Source organism: Meles meles, chromosome X, assembly GCF_922984935.1.
Source record: "Meles meles chromosome X, mMelMel3.1 paternal haplotype, whole genome shotgun sequence".
Lineage (NCBI taxonomy): Eukaryota > Metazoa > Chordata > Mammalia > Carnivora > Mustelidae > Meles > Meles meles.
Genome location: NC_060087.1, coordinates 85,677,340 through 85,687,799, shown reverse-complemented (window position 1 = coordinate 85,687,799; position 10,460 = coordinate 85,677,340). Strand labels below are relative to the sequence as shown.

The 10,460-nt window shown below is 41.1% G+C and overlaps 1 pseudogene; it reads left to right on the top strand.

The window, feature by feature from the left end:
* Positions 1 to 794: 794 nt before the first annotated feature.
* LOC123934708 lies at positions 795 to 10,014 on the top strand (annotated as a pseudogene).
* The last annotated feature ends 446 nt before the right edge of the window (positions 10,015 to 10,460 follow it).

The following is a 10,460-nucleotide window of genomic DNA, read 5'->3' as shown; positions in this document are numbered from 1 at the left end:
GGGTCAGGGGGTGGGAGATGGATGAAATAGGTTTTGGGGATTAAGGAGTGCACTTGTTGAGACGAGCACTGGGTGATATATGGAATTGTTGAATCACCATTATTACATACCTGAAACTAACATAACATATAATTTAACTAAGTGGAATTAAAATAGCTTAAAATGAAAAAAAATGAGCTCACAGAAATTAAGTGAAAACCACAATGAGAAACCACTGCAAGCCTAGCAGAAGAAAAAGAAAAAGGAATAAAAAACCTGTGGGAAGCCACGGTGGGGCTCGAGACGAGAGCCAAACCAGGCTCGGACTTGTGCCTCCTCCAATGTCTCACTGCATGATTCAAGGCAGAGGATAATGGAGTCGAGCTGCATTTGAGAAAGAGCCTGTGCCATGCGCTGCTTGCTCGCCTACGTGACTTCTCACATGCCCTCTAGATATTTGACCTTCAAAACAACCCAGATGCACTCGTTAATCTTCTAGTGGTTCTTGCTGTCCTGTTAGAAGCTATGAGATAACTTTCAAGTGTATTTCTAGTGGATGATGTTTATCATCCACCACCTGGCGCTGTTATGTCTGTAGTGAAAAATATTATGAAGCTGGTGTGTGAACCTTTAATCCTGCAGCAACACTTAGATAAGGCACCCCTTCATTGTAAGACTTCTATATACTCTCTTGTTTTTACTAATAAAGCGGCATTTGGTGGAAATCATCCCCGGTGCTCCTCCTCCCCTCATCTCTTTGTCTCTTTGATTTCTTTTCACCAGCCTCTTACCCTCGCGTTCCTGGTCGATTTGTCATGCGGGCCGTGACAAGTGGCGCCCGAACAGGGACAGTGAGCACAGGTCAGGGGAGCGCCACGCATACACTGGTAAGTAGTTACCTCCATTCAGGTAAGAGGCGCCCTGATGGTGCGGGCGACAGCAGGAGTATATAATGGGGCACTTTCAGTCTTTAGAGCAGGATCTTTTTGTCACTGCAGTGCAGGCCCTTTTGAAGCAGAAAGGGTCCAAGGTCTCTAAGAAGGCCTTGCAGCAATTTTTTGGTACACTTTCAGAATTATGCCCATGGTTCCCTAAAGAAGGAACCATGAGTTTGGATGCATGGCAAAGAGCAGGGCAAGAAATAAAGAACCAGATCAAAATACGTGGCTCCACTGCTGTTCCCCCTGATACTATGCAGGTCTGGGATATTCGTGAGGCATTAGACCCACAACACTCTTTTGAGCTGGTTTCTAGAGCTTCCCAGGAATCTCCAGATGAGATTGACAAGTTGCCCAAGGAAACGGAGGATATAGGGGAACCAATGACTGTAACTGGAGCCAACTGGGGTTGGTCTAACTCAGGACAGAGACCTTAAGGAATATTCCCAAGCAGCTGCCGAAACCTCTTTGTTTCTGGGAAGTTCCCTGCTTTCTCTGGCCTGACTTGGACTGCTTAACCCTAAGTTAAGTTTGGTGGTTCAATTAAGATAAACATGTCTTTTAAGTTATCAGCAGTAAATGTAAAACTTCAAAGTTTACTGAAGGTCAAATAAGTTCATGTTATTGGTTAAAATTTGTTAGCAAAAAGAAATTACTAAACTGATGGTTAATTGTCTGTCTCAAAGTTTTAATGGGTAATTGTTAAAGTAACTTTCAAAGTCTTTGGTAACATAAAAGTTTAAAGTTTTGCTTGAATAACAAATAAAATTAAATTTGTTAGACACCTAGGTCTTAACCAAACCAGACAAAGTGCTAAAGCATTGATTACTGAACATAGATTTGTGCTTTTAACTTCTTATAGCAAAGAAATTAAGAGTATTTAAATCTGTTAGTGAGCATGTTTTGTGCTTAACTAACTCATAATTTGCCATCTGAAGAATTCTGTTGTAACAGTTTGCAGTTGGTTAATACTTAGTCTTCACTAGAGATTAAGGTGTTTCTAAGAGTACAAAATTCTGCTTAATGTAACTAAGACTGATGGAAATAAAGAAAACAACTCTGTATGTAGGAAAGTAGGAGATATGTAAGAAAGATTTAAGGAATGGGAACACATTTTATTAAAGGTAAAAGAAGGTAATTTTGTCCTAAATGAGATGGTTGTTTGGAAGGAAATGGCTTGGGAAGTTATAAAAGGTTTGTAAAGGGAAATCTTCAGAAAAGGAATTTTAGATATGGTCAGGATGGACTAAGAAAAGAAAGAAAAAACAGCCCCCAGGGTGATTTAGCACTCTCCTGGCATACTTCCACATAGATTATACTTCCAAGTGAAAGGGCCATTTGGCCTTGAGAGTTTGGGAAAGCGGTCTAACCTTGAGGGACTGCGAAAACACCCCGTTACCATCCCCCATTGCCTGTAACCATAGAAACTCACTCTTATTAGTAAAGAATGAAAGGGGAGACTGATCACCTCCCATTAGCCCGGGATACCCAGGGAAAGGTGATATCCAACCTGTCTGAATCTGAAGAGTGCCTGACTATGTGAATGTGTCTGTACGGCTCCACCGCTTCAGCTACGGAGTCTGAGTGGGCTGCACCCTGAGTCTCGCGGGGCGTCATATGGCATAATGGTCATCTACTCCATGGAGTAGCCTGGTCCGGGGCTTATATGGGCAGACCTTAGCTAAGACGCTCCTAAGTTCCCACGAGGGACGCGAGCAAGACAGCATCTGAAAGATCCCCCTCCCTTTGTCTGCGACATCATTCACGATAGGAGGGAAATCTAATAAACCCACTATCTTAAGACTGCATGCTTAAAAATAAAAAGACACTAATATAAAAAAACTGGTTTTTCTCTCTGTTTAAAAGGGCAAAATTTTCTTAGGTTAATTGATCTGTTATGGTTTTCTCTTCGCCTGCCCAAAACTACAGTTTCTATGTTTTGTTTTATCAGGTGTTTAACATCCCTAATTATATTTAGGGATGTGCTTTAAAACTTTTTAAGATTTTAGCAATTGTTGACAAGATTTAAATTGCAAATGAGATCTCTTTGACTCATAAGACTTTTCCTTGGTATACTAAGTTACTCAGTAAGTACTGCTAAATCAATAATAAACCCTTAGTTGCATTTGGGTAAGTGCTGTAACTACTCTAAGGGTACTATACATTTCCTAAAGTTTTAATGTTTTGATAAGGTCATTACCTGGTAAATTAGCCATATCTATTCTGAGTTTTTGTCATTTGTAATTGTTTTAATTATATTGTAAAATGAATTCCACTTTAAAGAAGGCTCATATAAAGGACTTTCAGGACATATACAGGTCTTTAATATGTTAAAATCCTAAAACTGAAATGGGTAAGAATTTCCAGAACTAACTGAAGCTGCATTCGGACCAAACCAGATTTAGTAACATGGGACTAAATAAACTAAAAGATTATAGTGTTATGTCTCTTAATGTTTTGTCTTATTTTAAACACTGCTGGTTCTCTAATGTTTGCTCTCCCAGACTAAGGAAACTTTTTTTCTTAAGATGTCTGTGACTTACAGAAATATAAAATTTTTATTTGCAAACAAATCAAAGGATTCAATTTTTTTTTTTCTGTCTGAACCCTCTGAAAATCAAAAGGTCTCAGTAAGTATTCTTTCTTCCATGGCAATCAGTTATTTACATAAATTCAATAAGAATCTGTTCTCCTTGTAACAGGACACTATTGGAAACATGGGTTATTTTACTAAGGCTTTTCAAAAATTTTGTCAAACCCTTCAAATTAAGCATTCGATGAGTATTCCTTATAATTCTCAAAGACAAGCCATTACAGAAAGAGCTAATAGAGTCCTAAAATCCTATCTCAAAAAATTAAAAGAGGGGGAGATACTACAGGGAACAGTGAAATATTCACCTCATATGCATTTAATTTTAACTCTTTATGTTTTAAAATTTTTGATATAGGTCACACAGCAGCTGAACGGCCAGAACACACGGAGAAGAAGAAGCTGCCTCCCCCCTTACAGTCAGAGCTTAATAAGAGGTCTCCTGAATCAGGCCCTAGAGATAGTGAATCAGATCCAACCCAATAAAACATTGATCACTATATTATTAACATTATTAACTATGGTTGGCCTCCTGCATAGTGAGGCCATAGCCTATTGGGCATATCTGCCTGACCCACCTACTATAAGGCCTGTTACTTGGAATGATCCCACTCCCCGAGTACACACTAATGTTACAGATTATTTCAAGGGAAGCAGCTCTGATGGCATGGAGTGCACAGAGCATTATATTAATTGGACTAGTCTAGCCGCTCAAGTACCTGTATGTTTCCAGTTACCTTCCTCTGGCCATGATTTTATTAATGGGTGTATGGTGGTCCAATCGAGACCTCATATAGTTACCTATATTTTAGGATATGAAAGAGGTGGAATCATTTGGTCTAATTCTGAGATAGGACTGGAAAGATGGGCAGTCTATGAGGTTATAGGTGGCAAAACTCCTAACACTTCCCAGAGAGATATGCGTCCTCCTGGTTACCCTAATTGTCCCCCCAAATTAAACTATTCTAACCCACGCTTCCATTCTAATCCAGGCCCCATTTGGACAGAATGTCTCCAAGAAAAGCCCTTCATCATCTCTCCTCACGGCATGCCTGATTTCTCCATCACCAATTGGTCAGGAATGGATAGAGAAGAACCTCTGCTATATGTTGCTTACCCTCCCGGCCTGCCAATGCATAATGTGACTATCCCTGGTGGGATCTTCTCTACAGCTGGAGGGATGTTTCACGCAGAACTTTGGAAGCTGGTTACTGCCCTAGGACCAATTGGGGTGCAAATAGCTAAGAGCCGTTATACTGCCACAAAAGACTTCAACTTAACCTTATGGGCCTATGTTCCTAGACCTTTTTTACTGGTAGTGGGCTCAGGAACAATAGTTCTCACCTCCTTTCCGGGGGAACACCTACTGTAAAACATCCATTGTAACAACCATATGTTAACTAATTGTTTATCATACCAATGTTAGCCTTGATTTAGTGGATCTGCAAAAGAATATATCAAGCATCAGTCAGTCTCCACTGGATGTAGTAAACCCTGCTGATGTAGTAAATCAAATACTAAGCGGCCATCGAGGTTTTAATCCGGGTAATATCATGAAACATTCCTTCTGGATTTTTATAATCATTTTTGTGATTCTCACTGCCCTCCTCATTGGCTGGTCTATTTCTGTATATCGAACAGGACGGCAATGACTGCATACCCAAGCCCAACTTCATATGCTTGATTTATTTAAAAAAGAAGGGGGAGATGTGGGAAGCTGCGGTGGGGCTCGAGAGGAGAGCCAAACCGGGCTCGGACTTGTGCCTCCTCCAATGTCTCACTGCATGATTCAAGGCAGAGGATAATGGAGTCGAGTTCCATTTGAGAAAGAGCCTGTGCCATGCGCTGCTTGCTCGCCTACGTGACTTCTCACATGCCCTCTAGATATTTGACCTTCAAAACAACCCAGATGCACTCGTTAATCTTCTAGTGGTTCTTGCTGTCCTGTTAGAAGCTATGAGATAACTTTCAAGTGTATTTCTAGTGGATGATGTTTATCATCCACCACCTGGCGCTGTTATGTCTGTAGTGAAAAATATTATGAAGCTGGTGTGTGAACCTTTAATCCTGCAGCAACACTTAGATAAGGCACCCTTTCATTGTAAGACTTCTATATACTCTCTTGTTTTTACTAATAAAGCGGCATTTGGTGGAAATCATCCCCGGTGCTCCTCCTGCCCTCATCTCTTTGTCTCTTTGATTTCTTTTCACCAGCCTCTTACCCTCGCGTTCCTGGTCGATTTGTCACGCGGGCCGTGACAAAAACCCAAATTGTCTGATATATAGTAAGTTTAAGAAGAGTTATTATTTTGGTTGTTATGATTATTTTCTCGTTTTTCTTACACAAATACCCTCTTTATATGGAAAAATGACCACTGACGCATAGTTTCCACTGTTAACCAAAATTCAAGGAGTACATTTGAAGATTTAATTGGCTTTTCTATGCAATTCATGAATCGGGCAACATCCCATCTAGCAAGTAGAGCCAAGGCTCCACGTGGCTACAAAAAGGGAAAGGGTTTTAATGGAAGGTCAAGGAAGTCATAAACAGAAAAGAGGATTATTTCAAGTGAAATCACCTTTTTCACAGACAAACAGGTCTTACTAGGTGAATTTCTTCTCTTCTTTAGGGGGATAGAGAAGGCCCAATTGACGGATAACTTTACTGGGGCAGACCAGACTATTCTTGACTACCCAGTTAAGACTACATTTCTGGAGGAGACTAGAAATGTAATTAGGTTAGGTGTTAAGCAAAAATTTGATGACTTGGTCTAGCCTAATGGACTACATTTGGGGCCTGTGGTCTCCTTTTGACAACAAAAGAGATGTGGGCCTGGCCTAACATCATGCACTGTGGGCTGACAGAGTTCAATAAATTTCTCTTTCTTCTTTCCAAGTGTACTGTTTATGAGTGGGCTCTGGGGACAGACTGGATCTAAACCCTAGTTCTCTATTTACAAATGATGTGTTTGATTACTTTCATTTGACCTTGTAGTCGCTCATTTGCCTCATCTGGAAAATTGTGCTTTTACAGTACTGACTATAGAAAAAAAAGCTTAAAACAAAAATATATCATTACATTTTTTTTTTTTTTACAAGAACGAATGGTCGGGGTGCCCGGGTGGCTCAGTCAGTTAAGTGTCTACCTTCAGCTCAGGTCATGATCTCATGGTCCTGGGATTGAGGATTGAACCCTGGTTCAGGCACCCTGCTCAGCAAGGAGTCTACTTCTCCCTCTCCTTCTGCTCCTGCACCTTGCACCTCCTTTTTAAAAAAAGGATCAACAGTCAGGAATTACATCATTTAATAAATTCTACTGTAGAGGCACTGGGACAGTTGGCTCTTTCTGAACCCTGGAAAGCAAAAATACCTCTCTGTGCCTAGTTTCTGCTTCTGTAAATGAGGAAGCAACTGGCCCTTCCTCAAGGGTTGTCCTTTTAAGAAATGATTGAGTTAATATGTGAACACACTTGGAAAAGGTAAGGCACACAGTAACAGCCCAATAAATGCTATAATTTTTATAAATATATGCAAGTGTAGATTCTAGGAGTTTTGATAGTTTTATTAAAAACTTTCCATATGTTTTTAGTGAAGTTTAATGATCTTTTTTTCCAAGATTTTATTTGTTTGTTTGACAGAGAGAGACAGTAAGAGAAGGAATACAAGCAACGGGAGTGGGAGAGAGAGAGAAACAGGCTTCCTGCTGAGCAGGGAGCCTGATGCAGGGCTCGATCCCAGGACCCTGGGATCATGACTGGAGCTGAAGGCAGATCCTGAATGTCTGAGCCACCTAGGTGCCCCACGAAGCTTAATGATCTTACAACTGAATCCTATCTATCAACAGATATATGTTTTACATCACTAACTTCTACCATAACCATTTCTGGGTACCTAACTCATTATCATGAGAGCATCTCAAAAACCACCTGGAACAAGAAACCTCAGAAGACAGCACCATCATTTCTGCATGTAGTTGAACAAAAACCTGAGGGCTAGTCCTGGATTCACCTTTATTCTCACACACCCCCACCCACAGCCACTGCAGGTCTCACATGTCCTACTTCCAACATGCTCTGTCCAGAGCCACCACTGCCTCCTTCACACTGCTGCAGCATTTGGCCATTTCACCTCATCCCTCTCCTGGACTTTTGCAAGTTTCTCTTAATGGTTATCGCCAGAGCCGTATTGTTCCTGTCTAGTCCATTTTCATCACAGTGGCCAGAGTCACCTTGTGAGCACATGAATCAGATTATGTCACTCCCACACTCTAACACTCCACCATCAGAATGATTCCAACCTCCTTATACATCCCAAATTATGTGGCTCCTGGCGGCCCTTCCACCTCATCCCATACCATCTGCATATTGTCTGCCAGGATCCACGCATTTGAGTCTGTGGTCTGCTTCTATAAAAACTAGTGCTACATACATTGCAACCAAAGGCTGGTTCAAGCCTGGTTTCCTTTTGTCGTTCGTTCATTCATTCATTCATTCATTCATTCATTTTAGAATTAAGCTCAAATGTCACCTCCTGGGAAAGAGATTGACTGATGATGCGCTTATAATAATCCTTGTCCCTATCCTTTCCTACTCAATGAACATTCTCATTTTCTTTTTTTTTTAATTTTTTAAATTAACATATAATGTATTATTAGCCCCAGGGGTACAGGTCTGTGAATTGCCAGGTTTATGCCTCACAGCACTCACCATAGCACATACCTTCCCCAATGTCCATAACCCCACCACTCTCTCCCTACCCCCCTAGCCCCCCCCCACCCGCAACCCTCAGTTTGTTTTCTGAGATTAAGAGTCTTTTATGGTTTGTCTCCCTCCCGATCCCATCTTGTCTCATTTATTCCTTTCCTGCTCTCCCAACCTCCCATGTCGCCTCTCAACTTCCTCATATCAGGGAGATCGTATGATAATTGTCTTTCTCTGATTGACTTATTTCGCTAAGCATAATACCCTCTAGTTTCATCCACGTCGTTGCAACATTTTCATTTTCTTGAAACCACTCATTCCCCTATGAAAATTTCCTGCTTGTTGATTCACTTACCTGCTTCTTGCCAGTTTTCCCAAGCTAGACACAAAGCATCAGGGACACTGCCTTGTCAATTTCACTGTGTTGTGTCCACAGGGTCTAGTTCTATGCTTATAATTGGCTCAATTGTGTCACCCCAAGAAAGAAATGTTAAAGTCTTAACACCCAGGACCTCGATGTAATCTTATTTGGAACTATAATTGGTGTACATGTAATTAGTTAAAATAAGGTCACACTGTATAAGGTGTCTCCCAAAACAAATGTGGCTGGTGTCTTTATAAGAACACAGTGATGTGAAGGCAGAATAGGGATAGCACCTTGTGCCTGTGATAGGAGAGACTGGGATCATAAAGCTATAAGCCAAGAGATGCAGAGATTGCCAGCGAACCTCCAAAAGCTAGGAAAAAGCATAGAGAGATACCCTGAAAGGATTCTGAGGGAGCATGGCCCTAACAACACCTTGATTTCAGGCATCTAATCTCCAGAACTGGGAGACTATAACGTTCTATGGTTTAAGCCACCCCGGCAGTGGTACTTTGTTATAAGAGGCTTAGGAAACTAATACACTCTTTGCCAGATCAAACTATGAGTATGACTGAAATGAAAGAACAGTTCCCCTTTTTCATCCACTGGGAGGAGACACAGATATCTAAAACTGGGTTGCAGGACAAATTGACATCAAAATAAGGCATGAAATGATTCAAAATTTCAAGAACATCTTGTTGAAAATTCACAGCAGTGACTTTCTAACTTGGAGGAATACCACAATAAACAGGAAAAAATTATTTAAAATGAGTACAACCTGATTAATACAAGTGTTGAACATCAAGTATCTTTTCCTTCCTAAAATTACTTGTGTTTTCAACAGAAAGTTTTCCCAGCAGTATTTTACTACTGACAGTTCAGAGAAAATATAACACCTGCAAACTGTAAAAAAAAAAAAATCCTTCCACTGACAATATCATCAAAAAGTATGAACTACCCCTTTTACGAAGAAGGCGCCGAAAGCTAAGAAGGAAGCCCCTGCCCCTCCCAAAGCCGAAGCCAAAGCAAAGGCTTTGAAGGCCAAGAAAGTGGTGCTGAAAGACGTCCACAGTCACAAAAAAAAAGAAGATCCCCACATCACTTACGTTCCGACGACCCAAGACTCTGCGTCTCCGAAGGCAGCCCAAATACCCTCAAAAGAGCGCCCCCAGGAGAAACAAGCTTGATCACTATGCCATAATCAAGTTTCCCCTGACTACTGAGTCAGCCGTGAAGAAAATAGAAGACAACAACACACTTGTGTTCATTGTGGATGTCAAGGCCAACAAGCACCAGATCAAACAGACTGTGAAGAAGCTCTATGACATTGATGTAGCCAAGGTCAACACCTTAATCAGGCCTGATAGAGAGAAGAAGGCATACGTTCGACTGGCCCCTGACTATGATGCTTTGGATGTTGCCAACAAAATTGGGATCATCTAAACTGAGTCCAACTGGCTAAATCTAAATACAGATTTTTCATGATAAAAAAAATAAGTATGAACTATATAGAGATGCTATGTAGCACATATATGTCCACATGTAGGAGGACTGTGCTCTGAACACTGCAAAACATCACTGAGAGAAATTAATGAGTCCTAAATAAGTGGAGGGATATATCAACTCCTTGGGTCAGAAGACTCGGCATTGTTAAGATGCCTTTCTCCCCAAACTGATCTATAGATTCAATACAATCCCAATAAAATCCTAGCAGACATTTTTGCAAATGAAATTCGCAGGCTTGGGGCACCTGGGCGGCTCAGTTGGTTAAGTGCCTGCCTTTGGCTCAGGTCATGATCCCAAGGTCCTGGGGTTGAGTCCCATATCAGGCTCCCTGCTCAGCAGAGAGCTTGCTTCTCCTTCTCCTTCTGCTGCTCCCCCTGCTTGTG